Below are 21,654 nucleotides of genomic sequence, written 5' to 3' on the forward strand. Positions count from 1 at the left end.
TTTGGTCTACAAACTAACTCCCAAGTGTTATTCTTTTCTATCTGCTCAAGTTCTTCATTCATGGCCTTGACCCAGCATTCATCTTTGCATGCTCCACTTACATTTCATGGTTCAATGGAGGAGAGCAATGCTAGATAGCTTGAAGCTTCTGAAATAGTTCTTCTTGTTTGTACACCTGCCTCTTTCTGCCCCAAAATTTGAGTTTCTGAATGATTCTTCTGGACATAGCTAGATGGAGTCTTTTCTTCTACCCTTATCTGTTCTTCTAGTTCCTCATAGGTGTCTTCTTCATCATTAGTCTGATTTGATGTTGAATGATAGTCCTCATCATCTTCGAAATCTTCGGATTTTACCTGCCTTGGAATGTTTCCTTCTTCATCAACCACTACATCAATACTTTCAAGAAATTTTTCTAAGTCTTTTATTGTAACACTTATATCCTTTGCTTTGGGGAGAGTATCCAAGGAGAATGCCTTCATCTGCTCTAGGTTCAAACTTTCCAAGGTTTTCATCAGTCCTTTTGATGTAACATTTGCTTCCAAAAATTTTGAAGTATTTTACTGTAGGAGTCTTACCATACCAAATTTCATGAGGAGTTTGAGTGTTGTTCACCCAGACGTTTGTCTTGTTGAGAATAGTTATGGCAGCAAATGCAGCTTCACCCCAGAAGGTTGCAGGAGTTCTAGACTCATCAAGCATAGCACGAGCCATTTGTTGAACCATTCTGTTCATCCTTTCTACTACTCCATTTTGCTGAGGAGCCCTTGGAGTAGAGAATTCCCTTCTTATTCCATGTTCTTCACAAAAGTTGAAAAATTCATTCAAGGTAAATTCCCCTCCTCGATCAGACCTGAGTCATTTGATTTTGCGATCTGATTCATTTTCAACCAAGGCTTTGAATGCTTTGAAATTTTCGAAAGCTTTGTCTTTATGCTTCAAAAGTCCTATCTAACACATCCTAGAAAAGTCATCAATGAACAATATGAAGTATTCTTCTCCTTGAGGTGACATTTTCCTAGATGGACCACATACATCTATATGGACAAGTTCAAGTGGCTTACTTACTGATCCTTCCTTCTCAGGGAAATTAGTTCTAGTTTGCTTACCAAACTGACATGATTTTCATATTGTATTGTTTGGAATTCTGATGTCAGGGAGATCACGAACTGCCTGATATTTCCATGCTTTCCTTATCTGAGAGAAGCTTAGATGCCCCAATCTTCTATGCCATAGCCAGTGTTCATCATTCTTTCTTAGATAGCATTGTTTTTGTCCTCCCTTGAGTATGTATAAATTATTTGGAGTTCTTATGCCTTTGATCACTGTTTCTCTTGTATCAAGCTCACGAACAATACATCCATTTGATCGAAATATTACCTCATTTCCTTGATCACACATTTGACTGACACTCAATAGATTATGCTTTAAGCCATCAACATACATAACATTTCCAGCGTTGACCTTTTCTTTCAGAAGAACAGAACCTTTACCTTTTATAAGTGCAAGGGTGTCATTTCCAAATGAGACCTTCCTTTCCTTTTCTAAGGCACTATATGACTGAAGTTTTCCTTTATCACCTATCATATGTTTCGAGCATCCACTGTCGATGTACCATTGATTTTCCTGTCCTTCCACATATAAGGCTATACCACATATTTCTGGTTGCGGTTCTTTCTTCCTCCATGTTTTGGGACTAAATGAAGCTTGCTCCTTCTGAGTTGTTTGCCGAAACCTACTCCTGCATTCAGAATCTTCATGACTGAAGTTGTTACAAATAGAACATCTATTTCATTTTCAAGAGCAGAAAAGTTGTTGTAGGTTCTTTTCATGATTCCAGTCACACTCCTTTGATTTCATGCTTCTCTGGTCATGATGGTCTTTTAGGCAACACATTGAGCTGCTTTGTGTCCAAAGTTATGACAAGAGAAACATTGGCCATTGAAGAAATTCCTGCAATTATCAAACCTTCTGTCTAGGTGATTGTAGTTTCCATAGACATTCATTCTTGAGGAAATTGAGAATGATTTACCTGCGGTTGGTTGTAGCTTTTGTTCATCCTTGAAGTAGATTGTCCCTGATGTACTTGGTGATCTCTGTTCATCCTTGAGGTAGATTGACCCTAATTTACCTGGTGATCTGCTTTATGCCTTTGCTGTCAATTGTCAACATGTTCACTTCTCCTTGCTACATCAAGATAACTTTTGGAGGTGGATGGCTTCTGTGCTTGAGATGCTTCTTCGGTATATCCAAGACGTGTCTTGATTAGTGTAGAACATTTCACTTTGATAATCTCATCTAAAGTTTCAGATCCTTTAGAAAATCTAAGATTAATATCTTTTCTAAGTCCCACAATTTCACATTCTAACTTTTCATTGTGTTTTTCCCTTTCAGCAAGTTGAAATGTCAGAGTATCTATAATCATACCCTTTTCTTCTAAACAGATTTTAAGTTTAGAAATTTCTTCATAGAGACAATTTTCATCTATAGCATCCAAGAAATCATCATCTTCAAAAGCCACCAAAAGTCTATAATCATTACATTCTTCATCTTCATCACTAATTGAAAATCCATCACTATCTTCATGTGTATAATAATTCTTCTTACTTACATTCTGTTTTCTGTTCCATCTAATTGGTTCCTTACCTTTATCAAGCTTATCTTTATGAGGACACTTGGTTGCATAGTGACCGACTCTTCCACAAGCAAAGCATTTGAAAGGTAGCTTACCTCTGAATCTTCCAGAACCCCGTTGAAGGTTCTTGACAAAGTTTGATTCTTCCTCTCCTTCTGACATATGTCCTGACTCATTGTAATCTCCTTTTCCTAAAGCTTTGAATGTGGCTTCTCTCCTGTTTGATGGTCCCCCTTTTCTCATTTCGAAAGCAGTTAGGATTCCGTGCAGCTGTGACATGGTAATACTCTGTAGATCCTGTTTTTCTTCTATGGCAGAGACTTTTGATTCAAACTTATAAGACAAAGATCTTAGAACATTTCAACCAAAGTAACTTCTTTTATCTCTTCACCCAAGTTTTTCATATGATTAACAATCTCATCTATACATAAGAAATAATTAGCCACACTTTCATCATTGTACATTCTGAGATTTTCGTATTGAATTCTGAGAGTTTCTAGTTTTGCACGTTTTACCTAATTGGCTCCTTCATAGCTCAGAATGATCTTGTCCCATATTTCTTTTGTGGTTTTGAGCTGCATAACCTTGACAAATTTTGATTGAGATAAACTCCCTAATAGAGTATTGACAGCCTTTGCATTTGTTTCATACTGCTTCTTACCAGCCGTATTTGTAGGAGTTGCTGATGGAAATGTGTATCTTGCTTCAATGATATCCCAAACTTCTGTACCGAGAGATTGAAGATAGGTTGTGATTCTTATCTTCCAATAGACGAAGTTGCTCCCATCAAAGATTGGTGGCTTGATCGATGCCTCTTTTTCTGATCCGGATTTAGACAGGAACGCAATAAATTACAGAGATAACCATATACACAAAGATGCAGCGGAAATAATACTTCATTTCATTAATGGAAAATACTGAAATATGCTTACAACCAGAAATGGAAATAAACCAGCTAGGGTGATGGTAGCTTATCTCTGAGAAGAGATGTGGTGGCTACATGCCTCTGAACTGTTCTAAATTGTATTACAATGAGGCTCGAAGGCCTATTTATTGTTGAGAAACAATGGAAAACCCTTCACATCCCGAAACCTAACCCTAGAAGATGAAACGCCAAATTGTGGGCCCCGTTTGGGTAAATTGGTACATCAATTTCCCGGGGTCGTAACTTTGGCATACGATCTCCGTTTGACGCATACGATAGCTCGTTAGAAAGATCTATCCGAGTACTACCACTTTGGAAGGCAACATCGATCCATGGACCCATGTTGCCCTAGATTCCCAAAAAACGTCGTTTAGAGCCTCAAAACGGCTCCGGAAGTTCAGGACCCGAAAAACTACTAAAAATAGTAAACTGTGCTACAATTTAGGAAACTGAAAAGACTGAAAGAGACAGTTTTGGGGGTCCAAATGGGATAGGTGGGTGGCCACCAACATCCACCTGGATCATTCCTCCCCCCTTAGGAAGTAATGGTCCCCATTGCGTTGAGTTCCTCCATCTGCTGAACTTGTCCTGCAATCTCTGATGTGTCCAGTGATGGTGGGAAGCATGGTTGACGATGGTCCACATTGAACATTTGGTGCAAGCGAAGGAATGGAGGAATGATGTGCTCCAAAGCATTGTTCCCCATAGCCTTGGTACTGCTGTAATGACCATGTCGGATTGGTCTGAGCTTCTGATGGGTTCTGGTAAGGCGTTCTTTCTATCGATGCAACCAGACTTTGTTGCCCATCTGAAACTTGTGTGGTACCCATGTGGGTGAGGAGAAGTTGTTCCTGTGTTTTATCATCACTGTATCCCTTTGCTGCTGCTGCTGCATGGAGGAACCCTTTGCAGGGGTCATGGATGTAGCAACAATCTTCCCCTTACTTTGGGAGTGAGCTAGACAGATGAATTTCCTGGTTTGTGAGATGAGCTTGCTGCTTTCTTAGCAGTGATCAAAGAGGTGGCAGTAGGTGGGGCTACCTCCGGTATCCTGTATAATGAATCACCCAAAGAAATAATGACAGTGCGAGGCCTTGACTCATACACAACATGTCGCCTCCACAAGTATGGCTGGCCTAATAGTACATCACAAACATCTAGAGGTGTAACATCACACAATACCTCGTCTGTGAAGGGCTTGATGCTGTAGGGAAGGCGGCACTGCTGGCGAACTTTCAGATCTCGTCCTTCATGAAGCCACCCGATACTGTATGGTTGTGGGTGTGGTGTAGTCGGTAGGCCCAACCGCTTCACGACCTCTGCTGAAACGAGGTTCTTGTGGCTGCCACTGTCGACAATGAATTGTAGCGGCGAACCCTTCACCCACATCTGTGAGTGGAAAAGACGCTCCCCCTCTTCTGGATTTTCGGGCTCATCTTTCTGGATCTTGGCAGTGGCAACAATGGCGCTAGGATCCGCATCAATGATCTGCTTCCCTTTTCCATTCCCCTTGTCGGGTTCTGGCTTAGGGTCGGAACATGCATCTGATTCGGAAGCCTTCAACTCAGTCACCAACGACTGCTTGGTCCGACATTCACTTGTGTTATGAGTGGGACTCTTGTGGAACTCACACCACTTTCCTGTGTCCTTCTTCAGCTTCGTGGTGTTGTTCTTTTCTTGCGGCTTCGACGGGTTGTCTTGGGTCACCCCGCCTTGGCTTTGTCCTTTGGGCTTCGGATTTGCAGATCCAAAGTCTCGCTTCTTCTGTTTGAACTTTTGCTCGATTTTGACAGCGTATCGGTATGCTGTGCCGAGTGAGGAGATGTTCAAGAACCCCATCTCTTCCTGGATGTATCTGTGTAGGCAGCCGCGATATTTGAGTACCAGATGCAGCTCAGAATCTTTGATACCCAACTGTGTGCGAAGGGTATGAAAAATGTTTGTGAACTCCGGCACATCTTGGTCTCATCCTTGCCGCAGTGTGGTCCATTTGATGTATTTGTCCTCATAGCTTCCGACAGGGTAGTACTGCTCCTTGATGGCATCCCGGAAGTCATTCCAAGTGGGTGCGGCTGAAAATAGTGAGCCTGTACTTTCATCCTTCTGCTCGCAGTAGGTTTCCCACCAGTCCTTGACGTGGGGGGCTGCTTTGAGAAGAGCGAAAACAATCTTTTCCCGATTTGAAAATTCATGAACAGAAAAATACCCATCTAGCAAATTTAACCATTTATCTACAGCATCTGCGTCTATTTGACTCTCGAAGATGGGGATTTCAAAATTAACTTGTACCTTAAACGGTGTGGCGTTTCCAGAGTCGCTGTTGGAAGTCGATGCGTCGCCTCTGGGTAGCCGCTGAAGGATCTGCGCAAAGCTATCCATCATCGCGTTCCTTTGCCGCTCGAGCGCTTCTTCGAGCAAGATTTTGATAGGATCTCCTGCCCCCTCGTCTTTCTTCTCATCCGCCATGGGAGGCCATCGGGATTTGCGAGGCTGGTCTTGCAAAGGTTCGACCAGTTCAAGCCCTAACTCCTTATATCCCGACCTCGTTGGGGACATGCAAAGAAAAACGGAGAAAAAGCAGACCGCTTTGATACCACTGATCCGAATTTAGACAGGAACGCAATAAATTACAGAGATAACCATATACACAAAGATGCAGCGGAAATAATACTTCATTTCATTAATGGAAAATACTGAAATATGCTTACAACCAGAAATGGAAATAAACCAGCTAGGGCGATGGTAGCTTATCTCTGAGAAGAGATGTGGTGGCTACATGCCTCTGAACTGTTCTAAACTGTATTACAATGAGGCTCGAAGGCCTATTTATTGTTGAGAAACAATGGAAAACCCTTCACATCCCGAAACCTAACCCTAGAAGATGAAACGCCAAATTGTGGGCCCCGTTTGGGTAAATTGGTACATCAATTTCCCGGGGTCGTAACTTTGGCATACGATCTCCATTTGACGCATACGATAGCTCATTAGAAAGATCTATCCGAGTACTACCACTTTGGGAGGCAACATCGGTCCATGGACCCATGTTGCCCCAGATTCCCAAAAAAACGTCGTTTAGAGCCTCAAAACGGCTCCGGAAGTTCAGGACCCGAAAAACTACTAAAAATAATAAACTGTGCTACAATTTAGGAAACTGAAAAGACTGAAAGAGACAGTTTTGGGGGTCCAAATGGGATAGGTGGGTGGCCACCAACATCCACCTGGATCATTTTCGTAGTTGCTCATGATGATAGATCTTCCTTCAAGCGATCAAGCTTCTTCTAAAGGACCTGCTCTGATACCAATCGTTGGAAATAATACTGAGAGGGGGGGTGAATCAGTATTATCAAGTCAATTATTTTTCATTTCATAATCAGATTTGCATACGCTATTTCAGTTAGTGAAAACGGTGTATATATGCAACTACAATTAAGGAAACTCACGTATAACTTGTAGACTTATAATTTAATTTATTCTTCAAATGTTGATCATTAATCTGTGTGTCAGAACCATATAACCAGTAACCAGGAACAGTAAAATAGAACAGATAGTCACACACAAGAACACAAGATATAAGGTGGAAACCCAATGTGGGTGAAAACCACCTGCTGCAATTCATCTCTATCTTCTTTCAATTAGAAACCTCTTTTTACAATGGATCTGTACTGGTGCAATCTTATACCAGTACGTAGGCTTCTACCTGCAAAAGGCTACAACCTTCTATCATTTTCCAGCTTCTCCTGGAAGCGAGCTATAACCCTCTGAGCTCTTGTACTAGCTAATGTACTTGTACGTAGGTGCTAACCTACAAAAGGCTACAACCTTCTCTTTTCTTCCAGGGACCACGTTTCATAAATTTTCAGACTAGATCCATCAATGACAATAATCAAACATCAAATACATCTGCATCAACCAATCTCCTTTGCCTCAATCAAAACTGAATTAAACAATTACTTCTATGAATTCTATAACCAAACTACATTGACAGTAACCAGAAACCAATCCTGAACCCAGAACACCGCAACAATAAATAGATGTAGCTAAAACATATTTCATGAGATGTGCGCTACTTCAATATGTATAACTTGCGTACATACGCTTATGTATTAATACCAACCAGTGTATACGCTTCTTTGACTTACTGAACCAACGTGTATATGCACCTCTACTGTGTCGAACCTGCGTACAGATCTATAAAAGATAATTTACCCGTTTCACTTATTCAGATATGAGTTATGCCGAGATTATCAGATTTATAGATCAAGTTATGCGCCAAATATAACAAATCAAAATCATGCAAAGATACTACTATTCAAGCCTTAAAATCTTGACCCAACAATAGAACTTATCCTTCTTCTTGCGCCCTAGTTCCTCCTTGGTTCAGATCCAACTATGCACCATAACCCAATTCTAGATCTTGCTCTTCATAAGATATTCAATGCTTGAGTGAATAACTTTGCCAAATGATCTCCTTCCCTTTTTATAGTCTTAGGCCTTACTCAGACCATGGTCCAAAACCATAGAGAATCAATACCATAGACCCAATACCTAGGTTCAACACATCGGACGAGATACCATGGTCCAAAACCATAGGTCCAAATACCAAGGACTAAATACCATGGACCAAAAATAAGTTTTCCCACATGTATGTGCTTTTCCTTGCATAAAAGTGTGTGCATATGTATACACACCTTATGATCGTCGAACCCACGTGTATACGCGACTTGGTTAAGATGAACCTGTGTATATCACTTTTTCCTTCATTCCGAGAGCCTGAACTGTGATCTATCTTTTGAGTGAGTTGCCATCAAGGACAACACCTAAGTCATAGCGCCAAACCTGTGTCATAATTCCAATAGATACCATATTAGAGAACACATATTTGACACAATAGAACATAGTATTAATTCAGGCCTAAGCCTGCACACTGACTTCATCACATACATCAGAATGTGTCCCATTATATAATGATGGGATCACTAGATGCAATAACACAAACACATGGAATGTAGAGTCTATGATTCATATAAAACTCACTCACACAAGAAATAGATGACTTATAGAATGTCTCATGACTCATATACATCTAATAAGACAACTCAACAAACCTATCACATTACTAGACACATCCATTTCTACATTATTCTAACACAATCAAATTGAGAGATTCCCTGATTGCAAACCCCATGCCCATAGGTGGTGGGTGAGCCTACGTGCGATGCTTTGTAGTCGTAACTGTTGAAGGCAGTATTTCCCTCTAGATCTACGAGGAGGGATCCGAGAGTAATATAAAAGTAACTTTCGCTTGGGATATTTTGCGTGTTACAAGAAGACGATACGAAGTTTGTATTGGGCATGCCTACAACACTACCCACAACCAATGCAGCTACTACTATTACTGCCAATGCAAAAGCAATTGAGTACCTCATATCGAATGATATATATAACCTCTACAATGGGAAATGAAAAGGGAAACGCGTGTTGGGTGAATAATATATAACCTCTAATAAACTCCTACAATGGGAAATGTGATTATCAATGTGTTGAGACAACCTCCATTTATAGGCCTCCCTGTGGGTAGAATTATGGAACGCATGTGTGCTGGACGACAATAGATGGGCCCGAAATGTATGACTCATTATAGCCGCCTATCTTGACTAGACCGTTGCCCCCATCATGAGTGCCACTAGAGTGGGCACAAATTTCAATCCATGTGGGTCACATAGAACAAATATTCAAGTAGACACACCTTTAAAATTATATAAATAACACCATGTGAGTGAACACAAGAAAAATAATTAAAGAGGATGTGACACGTTATTTAGTAAAACTAATGGGCTAATAGCCATCTTATTTCCTCTTTTCAGAATTATTAAAAAATTAAGTGGTTGGTGGGGATTTAGAGTATTTTTTTTAAACCAAAAAAAGTTTTCAATTAATTTTGTAGAGAAAGTACATATTCTAGAGAATGGATTTTCTCACTATCCCTACATTTAAAACTTATATGGTTATACTATAACAATTTCTCTATAAAATTGAAACTTACCCCATAAAAAGTATATATTCTCGCTACTATGAATAGTTTAAAATCATGACAAGGACAAATGTGTTAGATCATAACGTGACCCATCCCTTGCAAATTGCAAGAGTAAAAAAACTAGAACTTGATCCTGTACTTAGGGTCTTAACTGCAACCTTCCTTTGGAGAGTCGATTGACTTTGTAATTTTGGATCCAATAGATGTGGGTGATGGAGCCACAGTGGAACACTTTCATCAAGGTGTTACTTCTACTTTTACAGGAGTCATGACTTAGAGAGTTTAAAGAACCTCTATAATTTTCCTAATAAATCACACATTTGGAGTCTCCAAAAACTATAAAATCCTTAGGGCCTAGCCAATTAGAACAGTGCAACACACCCGCAAAGTGCTAGTAAATCAACACGAGTGTTGGAGCCATTGCCATAGTTCCTGTGAAATCTGTAGGAACTCAGTGGCCCTAAATGAATGGCCATACCACATCCACACAAGCCAAATGAAGGTGGCCCATAAAAAAAATGGACAGGAAAAGTAGACCATATATTGCGAGGTTGAGGAGGGAGACAAAAAGGAAGAATACTCTAGATAGTAAGATATGATTCCACAAATTTTCCTCTAGATATTAGGCATCACTTTCTCAAAGATAAGAGCATTCCTAGATCGCCAAATTCCACAAATGATAAATAAATCCAATGTCGTATGGGTTTGATGATCCATTGTCCACCTACGAAGGCAAGAGACACGTGAGTTTATCAAGTGTAAAATGCATGTCAAACCTATGTGGCAAGGAGACAGTGGAGAAAGAGGTGATAGATGTCCTCTCTAAAGCAAAGGTAAAGGTTGCATCTCCCAGGAATCTAGTTGTTTAACACCAACCAGGAGAAACACTTGACTTTCGAAGGAAAATTCATTTCCAAGACTGACCAAGCCAAGAGAAAAATAAAATATGTCTGGCGAGTTGGGTGATTATCTAATATGTCTCTTGAAAAACTACCTTTCCCTGTTGTGAGCCACCAAACCAAATAAATTTGTCTTCTTCTAGAGAGAGGACAATTCAAGATAGTTTGAGGTTGGTCATATATAATTTCCATTTCGGAATCACGTGATCTAAAATCTCTAAATCAGTTACATCAAGATCTAAAATCTCTAGCTCAGTTGCATCCTTCCAATCTGTGAATGGAGGAGTGGAAATATAAATGTTTGCAATATCATTAATCACAAAATATTCGTGATTTTGCATAAATGTAATGATAGGAAGAGTTAATAAATGTGGACCAATCATACCTTAGAGCGAGTCTAGCCCTATCTCCATGATAGATCTCGAGCCAACGTCCCACCTAAGATTCCCAAACAACCAATGCTTAGTGTCAAGGAGACTACGCCATGATAATCAAATATAAGTAGGGTTTGAAGAACCAACATGTAGCCAACCAATGAGATCCATGTTCTACAGATATTTATCCATGATGATTCGATTAGACAGACCATCACTGCTAACTGCTCAGCATTTTTTTTTAGAAGCAATGCAAGTTGAAATATGGAGTGTCTTTAAGGCCCCAACCGCCATGATTAACACATAGGTTAAACATCTCCAAACTGACAAGATGAAATTTGCAATATGATTGGGTGCCTGCTCACAGGAAACCTGAAATAAGATAGTTTTGCAATAAGATATTTGTAAAGAAATATTTTATATAAAACAAGTGAGAAATAATTAACAAATAAAATATTTTATTATCTTATTGCTCAGGATGAAAGAGATGGCATACTCTTTCCATGATTAAGACACACACACACACACACAGAACCATACTTGTTTAATAGTGGATCTATTAATCAAATAGAATTACAACTCTCCACTAATAAACAACTGTTAATATTTTATACTTTTTGCATCTCAAAAGATTTCATTCATCTCGCAACTATGTATATCCAAAATTAACATGTCTACACTATGAATATAAAATATTAAAAATTATATACTAAATAAAAATTTAAATAAATATAATCTTTTAGCCACAAAAACTTATTGGTCCATAAAATTTAAAATGTTATTTTCTTTAAAAAAACAAGTAACATTGCAATAAAATTAATGAGAACACGAGAGAAACAAAAATACCATCTACCAATAACCATATCCTAGGCTTAAATTGACTCACATTTAAGGTAATACTACTTGGCTTAAATTGACTCACATTGAATATAACAGTAACAACCATATCCTAGGCCTACATTGACTCACATTCAAGGTAATATGGTTTAAATTTACTCACATTGAATATAATAGTAACAACGTTAGATATTTTGCTAATTATAATATTAATCAGAATAATTATATTTATATAAATATATTTTAATTGGGAATTTATATTAATTAAAATAATTATATTTATATAAGTTCATTTGGTGGTGATGGGGTATACAGTGAAGTCACTTCGTGATGTGAAGGTCACGAGTTCATGGGAAATAATCTAGTGCACGATCCCATGGTGATTTTGATGGCTTAGATGTCCCTAGGTTGTGGTTTCTCAAGCCAAAGGCCAAGCCTGTTGTAATCTCTAAATTGACTAACAAAATAAAAATTGTATTTATATAAATATATTTCATTTAGAAATTTGTGTTAAAATTTATGTTAACTATTAACAACATTATTTATAAATTTCATATTTTAAATATGAAAATATATTCTTCATTATAAAATATCAGAGTTATCTATATGAATTATGATTAATTAATTTTTCTTTAACGTAATATCCATATGGTGAGTATTCTTCTAAATAAATTGTTTGTAATATAACAAAATCAATTGAGTCTACTTATATATAATAACTTAAATGAAATCATTTTTATAATTAAGAAATTTAGAATAGTGCTAATTGTTTTATCAATTATAATATGAATTAATATCACTATCATTGATCTGGAATGTCTCTATATTAGCCTTCAAATTGGAAGTATACTCTCTTAGTGTGAAACATCTTGTCATTGCCTCCAACCAGGCTTCTACTTGTTTGCTCGCACGACTTCTAGAAAATTCTCGGGGCTTAATATTTTGAATCTTCCTAGTAATGTCCTTAGTTGGAGATCCTCTATTAAAGTCCTTTGATCCCTTGACATTTCCCACCCCTAATGGAAGGTTCTCTAGGTTGACCTCAATCGTTCTGTGCCCTCTTAAAGTTTCATTAATTACCTCTATAGAGCACAATATGAGAGCTAGCTCTAGTGATGGCAATGGGGTTCTTAGAGGAGGTTCTCCTTGTGATGACTCTCCTCTACCTCGATTCCCTCACATATTCACCATTTTGAACTATTCAATTATCTCCATGACACACAAGTCTCATTAGTGCAACTGAGGACTTGGTTAGCAATTAGTTGGCACACACACAAATATAAAATGATAAGTGTAAGTTTCCCTTTTACTATGCTAGTAAACGAGTGACGTTGATTCCGAGTAGATCCTCATGGATCTACTAAATCATTTTCCCTTGCTAACTAATCAAGTTTTATGTTATGTTGTTAGTCACCATCACACGTCTTCCTAGCATCATGTCTCTCCCCTCCAACAACCTTAATTAATTAAATGGATCATTAACCTTTTTTTAGCCATCATTAGATTTCAATTTATTATTATGTGTTTCCTCCCTAAATTTAATTTGATCCATAAAGTGTCATGGATATTCCATCGGATAATTCTTCAAAATAGATCTAATGAAACTATATTTGAAAATCCGAAATATACACTATAACGGTTTTATTTCTCTTTAGATGTCTTGATTTGTAGAGTACTATTAATGCATATGCATGCAGATTAAAATTATCAAGAAAATAAATAATAGTGAAATAAAAACTCACAAACCATGGTTTGAATCAAGATATGATCTAGTAAACTCTTTCGGGAGAGAAACATAGCTAGAAAGTGAGGTTTCTCTTGTCTACCTCTCCCACGTTTCTCTTATCTAAAAAGAGCTATATCACAAGGCCTTCATTTTTTTACCAAGACCTTGTAGCCTCTCCTTGTTAAACTATAACCATACTCTATCTCCACCTTGAATGAAGCTTGGTAGTCACGAATTGTTTCTTGATTGCTTTCAATTGCTAGAAAGAGTATCATGATGTCGACATCTCTTGTAACTTTAGATGTGATAAGCTTCCTTAATACCTCATGAACAAAAAATTGGATTCACTTGAATAATTTCCTGGCATCTTACAAAACCATAAGAATAGGTTGTATTATGGTTTCATTTTCTTGATTTTACTAGCCTTATTGATTCCATAATAAACTTTTAGCGAGAAAAACTTGTGACGCTGCTACTAGAAATTGTCTTCATTTCTCAACTTTTGAATTCATATTTTGTAGCCCTATATGCTGAGCTTTTATTGCTGTCGTAAATATTTCTTTTTGAACAGAGGAAAATTTAATGAAAATGAGTAAAAGTGAAAGGGATGGTTGATGGTATGAGTGGTCTACAAAATGAAATATATGGTGGCAAAATGAAAGGATGTTATACTTATAGTGGTTTCTCATCATAATTTTCTAAACTTTCATCAAATTAAAAAGTTTCATAAGTGATTTTACATCAAGTTTACCTCTTCGAATTGGTCGAGAAGAGAAAAGGATTTGAACACTTATTTGATGTTGATTTGACTCAGCTACTCTGTTGGTGCATGATGTGTTGACCATCACTTTGATCTTGTTCCAAAAAAATTGTCCCCTTCTTGTAGCAAACTTGTTTTTCCAATTTATCTTTAATGGTAAATCAGATTCTCCTATATTTTTTTGAGGTTGTTACCATTAATATTATGCATCTTCCCACAAGAAATTTCGCCCAATGAGTGCACACTTCTTGAGAAAAAACGAGAAATGGCTATAGATGCTGGCGGCCAATTTATTGAAAAATACACACTGGAATTTCTTGAAAATTTTTGTAATTTTTTACACTACCATGATGTATTTACCATAAGAATTTTAGGACCAACATATCCATGGTTTGCAAGATATGGTCGAATCAACTTTTGCGCTATTTCACCCTTCATGCTAACTAATGTTTTTACCAAAAACATATGCCACGAACTTATTTTAAGGCCAAATTGAGTGCTTAAAAAGGGAAATGATGCATTTTTACCTATTTTATTGCCACGTGCCTTCAGAATTCCATTTTGATGAGGAAGAGATGTTATTGTATAAAAATACTAAATTCTCTCTTGATGTGTGCACAGTAATGAAAATGAGAAACTACCTTAAAACCCCCATTGAAATGTCCTAGAAAAATTCTCTTTTTTGGAATTCTACCCACGTCTTACTTAATTTATCATACTCCAAGGAAACCTAGTATCTCAATTTTTTTTATTTATGCTCTAATTTCTTGTGATCGCTGTGCAAAAACAGTTCTGGAACAAGCTACTACAGTAAAAAGAACAAGCAAATACAACAATAGCTGCAGAAAATGCAACTTTATGTAGTTGTTGTAGAAAATGTCAAACCCTTTTGAAAGTTGTTTTCTCTCAGTCTAATATGATGATTTGGGTTGTGTGATGTATGATGAAGTAGAGAACATGAAATTTGAATGAAGATTGATTGAAATAGATCCAATGTTATTGATTTTCTTGAAAAGGAATTGAATGAAGTGCCCTCATGTTGCTATTGGATGACATATTTTATTGGAAAAAAAGATGAACATGTTGCTACAAGAAACTTTTTAAAACCATAAAATGAACTACTGCAAATTGTTGTTGATTCTATTAAACCATATAGTCTTCATCAAAACCAAAATGCATGGTACAATTCTTACCATGAGAATGAATGCATCGAAGTTGAGCATGGAAATAAATCATTGGATTATCGATCGCTAATGACAATCATTATCCAATGCAACAAAACTCACCCATAATGTAAATGAGTGTCAAGGTACCTAAGTGCATCTTGATAGGGACGAATGAATGTGTTGAGGTCGAGTCACCTACAAGATATCACAATCAAGAGACATTGTCCTATTCCCATTATTGTTAGCGAGGAGGCTTGCCATTGATGAATGCAAGTTCCAAGGCCCTAAAAAAAATCTCTGATCTTGATCCCAAATAAGGTGTTGAAGTCGATGTGACAAGATCTATTGGAAGGTGGGCCTCAATCCCACATCAGCCAACTCAAGCATAGAACAAAAATATTTGAAGAACCATAATAAAAGATTGAAACCATCTTCAAATTGCAAAAGTTCTTGTGAACTTTTCTTACCAGTTGCCTGGTTTTCAAGAAAATCTCATGTCTAATTAAGCCACCAGGCTGGTTTTCACAATAAGTCTTATTTTTCTCTTTACATTTTTTTTCTTTTTTCTTTTCTTTATATGTCATACTCTACTTGAAAAATAAATCTTGTTCAAGTATAGGAATAATTCCAATGAAACCATGTATATAACAAGATGATAGATAAACTCATATGCAGGTTTGAAAGAAACACTTTGATAAATACCTGTATATGAGAGACGAACTTCCCTGATTGAGATGATGTCAGAAAATACTGAGGAATTGATTACTAGGATCCGATGGCTATTTTGAACCAAGATTCAATGTAATCTTGTCTTCATTGGCTGCCTTCTATCATTCCAATCAAGTCTTCATAGATGTAATCCCCATTCATAGAATCTTGTGATAGCCATGCAAAGACCATTTCAATCTTGGTTTCCAACAACTGCTCGTCTTTAACGGGAATCCATGATTCTTCGCCCTTATCTGAATATTTTTCTTCTCATTTTTTTTCGTCAATGATAGTTGGACGTCATTTTTGCAATACATCCACATTTTAAGTAGATTGAGGTGTTTTATTATTGGGGATTTCAAATGGTTGTGCATGTAGTTGACTGGTGTTATCACCTAGATTGACCTCAGGCTGAAGGGGGGCAATGCCAGGGTAACCACAAACCAAGCTTAGCCAAGTAGCTAGCCCTACCAGGCCGGGAGAAGGCTCTCTCCGTAAGGATCTCAGTCAAGATGACTGGATCAGGTAAAGGATTTTAGGCTAGGTATAGTAGCTCAAAATTTTTTATTGGATTTTGTAGAGGTTTTGCTGGATCAGGAGGAGCTGGGAGGTTTAGGTCTAGGAAATTAGGTCAGAGATGCAGGGTGTTCTATCGGGCAAGGTAGGCATAGGCTTTAGCACTCTAGGACTTGATGAGGTGAGATTTTCAAGACTAGTGAGAAGATAAGAAGGATATGTGACAATCATGGATCCTTCCTGGACTACAGAAAACATGAAATGGTGAATGATTTCCCAAGGCAAAGCACTGATACAATGGATTCTACCTATCAAACTTTAAAACATTCAACTAGAAGCAATGAAATGATTGATGGCATACATAAAACATATAAACATATAATCACAGAAGAAGAAATTGTACTAAAACTCCATACCACAGGGATCCCATAAAAATAGCTGCAATTCTTATTAATTTCTTGCCAATTTGCTTACAAAGGTGTACAATCAAGCTCTGAGCATCCAACTGAGTCCAACCCACAAAATGACTAAGAAAATACATGATATGGGCCTCAAAACAACTAATCCTAGCCTCAGGGGTCAAATCCATGAGAGGAGGAACAGTTACACAAAATACTGAACTGATAGCTAAAGACTAGGGTGGTCAAACTGATTCATCCCTAATATGAAGCAAACTGATTCATTACATGCCACTTAGGCCATTCATCTGATGTATCTACTCTAGGTAACAAAAACACACTTTAATTACATCATCATTATAAATTACATCTATGAAAAATCAAAATCCCACAGGTGAAAAGTATTTTCTAGATAGAAACAATGAAAAATTTGACTGCCTATCAAGTGCGCAGCGCTAGTGTCAAACGCGCAACGCATGAAGGAAGTGCGCAGCGCCATATTCAATGTGAGTTTTGACTGCCTTACTAGTGTCTAAATCTAGCTCAAGATAGCTCATTGGAAGGTTTATCCTGTCTAGTTTCCAAAATTGCCCCTAGTTCCAAATTGAGCTTTATTTGCCTCCTCCAAAACTGAAATCTCCCAAGGCTACTCAAACACGCAGCACCTCGCTTAGAAAATAGGCAGAGACATGATTTTTAGGTGGTTTTTTGCCTTTTCCACCTAGTAGTTTTGACTTTCAAATCTGGAAACATGGTTTTCTTGAGTGTAAATGGTCTTTTGAATCCAATGGTGGTGGCCATTCCTCCAAAAGATGCCCCAAAAAAGTGCGCAGTGCCCTAGGTGCTATGCATTTGACCAAGGGACTGATACAAAAATTACCTGAAGAAAACAGGAAATGCCAAAAGCAAAAAATTGAGTTCAGGGTCTTCAAAAATGGTTGACATAGCTGATGCTAAAGGTGACTAAGCATGGAGAGAAGCCTCCACCAATAGGTCAAGCTTGTCCTTCTCCTTCTCATGAGTTAAGGCTTCAATTTTTGCATGAGCCCTTTTGAGGTTGGGTCTAGCAATTTTGTTTCTCATGGCATAGTATTTGGCCATTCTTCTTTGAATCTTCGTATCTCTATTAGCTTTAGCTAACAGGTCCTCAAGATGAGTGTTAGCCCTCTCAAGCCAATATTCCCGGTTCTCATTCATCATTATGCCAAATTGTTCATTTAAGGTGAGTTGGTTGGAAAATTGAGCTTCTTTTTCTCTTTCAAGCTCCAAAGCTCGCTTTAGGCCTCTAGTCCTAGGCCTCCTCCTGGGAATTTTTTCCTCCATTGCTCACCATAGTCACCATAGGCTTCTTCAAGTTGGACTTTAGTCTTTTCAGCTTCCCTTTTAGCTTTGATGAGCTGAACTTCCATAAGCTCATGCTTGGTCTCCATTTGCCTATTTTCCTGTTCATAATAAGATATAATGTATTTTTCTCTTTGTAGATTCACCTACAACTCACCTATCAATTCTTCTTGCTCTTTGAGGATCATTTTGGTGTTTTCCTTTTCATCTTCCTCATCTAAGTCCACTAAGTCAAAATCTTGCTCAAATTCATTGGGGTCTTCTTCCTACTTCTTCATTTCTGTTTCAACCAATTTTTCCTTTCCTTTTTGTACATGCTTTGCTGATGAAGAGAGCAAGGCCCCTCCCACAATCTATGGGGCAAATAGTTTCCTATTTCCTCTCTGATAAGTGTGCACCATAGTACCTAATTTAGTCCCTCCGGGCTTGCTGCTTTGACTTTGATCACTTTGTTCTTCGTCACTGTCCTCTTCCCTGTCAGATGAAAGAATAGGTCCATGGAATGGTGATAATGGGGGTGATGGTGGATGAGATGATGACAGAATGCCTTGAACATTTTGAGTGGAAATTTGAGTGAAAATGGGTTAGCTATAAATGTACTCCATGCAATGTTAAGTTCTTTAAGGTGATAAAGAACTATGATTTTTATGAGGGAATGGTGAAATAAGCTTTTCATTTGATCTTTGTATTCTCTTTTTTGGGAAATTTAAGCCATCTTCTCAACACTTCTGAAAAGTTAGTAGGGTATATTGAGCATTTTAACCCTAGTGAAATGCATAAGCAACTGGATGTGGTAAGAATAGACCCTAGAGAACCTACCCTCACATGAAAAATACTTCATTATAATCTTCATCATAGGTGTATATCTGTCAAGGAGGTATGAGAAAGGGAAATAGCCTTTTCTTTCACTTTTGTACCTAGGTTTGATGTATGGTTCATAAAAATGTGCTTCTATTTCACCCTGCTTGAACAATTTTTCCCCAACTTCTGGAATCCCGGTGGTAGCTGATATGATGGCAGCGTACAATTTGAATGTTATGCCTGCAAGAGTGACTTGGTTATCTTGAATTTTGGTTATGAAAAGCCTAGTCAACTCAGGGTGGTACTGGACTGCTTGGACCTACTCACAAAACTCAAAACACCCTAACCATTTGAAGGATGTCACTATCATAGGAGAAGCTAGGAGCTCTTTGAGATCTGTGGGCTCAAACATGTGGAATTTCCCTCCTTTATGTGGCCTTCTTTGCTCTATGTTTCCATCTCTGTTTGATCCCTCTTCTTCACTATGTGGCCTATATCCTTCATCAGCCATGGTGTCTTTGTTATGAAACCCTAAGTAAATGGTAGGGGAATGCAAGTGTTTAGGAAGGAAAAAAGAAAAGGGAAAGGTAGATGGGAGTCTGATGGGTGTAGGGATAGAGGTCTCTGAAAGGGGATATAGGGTATTGATTAGGTATTTTTGGGAAATGGGAAGCTTGCTTGCAAAAATTAGGGTTTAGGAGAAAAACTAGGGTTTTGAATGTGAGACTAACACCAATCTTGATTTCATTCTTCAGACATTGAGGAAATAACTTTGAGGAGAGGGAAAATGATGTTTTGAAGAGGATACTTACTTGTTTTAAGTGTAAGGAGGTAGTAAGAATGCTGAAGAATGAATATGGGAAAAACTGGCCAAAGGTGCAGCGCCCAGAGGAAGTGCTCAACGCTTCTGTGGAGTGTGCAGCACCTGAAGGGAGTGTGTAGCGCCTGAAGGGAGTGCATAGTGCCAAGAGGAAATGCACAACGCCTCCATTGTTTCTGCTGATTCGACTTCAAATTGCAAAAAACTTTGTCAGGGTTTGCTCAATGCAGGGTAAAAGGGAAATAAAGAAGATATGAAGGCAAGAAGATATTTATACACCCTTGAATTTAACCTTTAGCTCCTCAAACCCCCTTTGTTAATGTTTTTTGTCACTTTCACCTTTTCATTTAATTGCTCTTGATTTTCTGACCCTTTTCTTTTTTGACAGGTGGATGAATGCTCAATTTGACTTGAATTTTGCAGTGTTTGTTTGTCTTGCAGCAAGGAGAAATGCTCTGGTGCAACTAAGATCCATTATTACATATAGGAACTTAAAATTACATATGAAATACAAATAAACTTAAAATACTCTGTTTTCACCTCAAAAACATGTTTTTGAGGTGAAAATTACATTAGGTTTAAAAAAATAAAAAATAACTCAATAGCTTATGACTTACAAATCATCGTTCTTGTTTTATCAGTCATCCTCATACCCTTGCTAACCTTTATTTACCTTTTAACATGAAACTTTTGACCTTGGTGGTGAAACCCTAAGACCTAGTGAAATCATGCCCTATGACCTAATAAAATCATGTCTACAGATTGATTATGAAAAGAAGACATTCTGAAGAAGGATCAACAAGTATACTCTATGGGGGGGAAATTTAGATTTTCTGAAGAGAAAACAACCATCAGTGGATCAATATATCATGACCTAATGGAATGATTCAAAATTTTCAGTATGGGACCCCTAAAATGAAAATGGAAAGAGTGAATTTTGATCCCTGATGGAAGTATACAGATACTGACACTAACATCGGCCTTATTGCGGATGGCAGCTCTTTGGAGGTGTCAAGAACACCATAGACCAAGTGCCTCATCCATTGGGAAATATGGTCAAAACCAAAAAAAAGTGAAAAAAAATGACTCAATACAACTGAACATTGACTCTCAACCAAACTGACTCAAAACTTGACTATAAACCAAATCGACCAAACTTGACACTAATCATTTAAACTTTATAGCCTTCACTTTGGGCCCCAAGCTCAAATGACAGTGTACTTGAAAACTTGAAAGGAAAATCAAATTGGTATATACAATGAAGGTGTAGTAACTTCAGGAAACAACCTCAAAAGTAGTAATGCCTCAAGAGCCTACCATTCACTGACCCTCCTGAACAATCCTGACCATCCATTTACTTTAATAAAAAGGCATTATGTCCTTGATAGGCTGAGATTTTGTACAGTCTTTTCCATATATTGTCAAACTTACCATGCTTTCATTTCTCCTCATTTCATGCATCCCACAGCAACACTACATCCTCCAGCTAAAACTTTTCTACTTTGGTTTTGCGGTCATAGATATTCTTTATCTTTTCTTAGAACCGGAAAATGTTTTGGGAAACCTCTTCCCTTGTTTGCTAAAGGTAAATCATTTGATTAATTCTGCGTTGAATATCATCTTCTTCGCTGCCAGCTTCCTGTGGTAGTCTCATGACCGGGACTACAAGTGATGTAGGAAATATTGTTTCAGTACCATAAACCAACTCAGAAGTTGA

The sequence above is a fragment of the Pinus tabuliformis genome, chromosome 4_1 (genome assembly GCF_031772625.1).
Source record: "Pinus tabuliformis cultivar Carrire ecotype Pingquan chromosome 4_1, CPIR1, whole genome shotgun sequence".
NCBI classification, from domain to species: Eukaryota; Viridiplantae; Streptophyta; class Pinopsida; order Pinales; family Pinaceae; genus Pinus; species Pinus tabuliformis.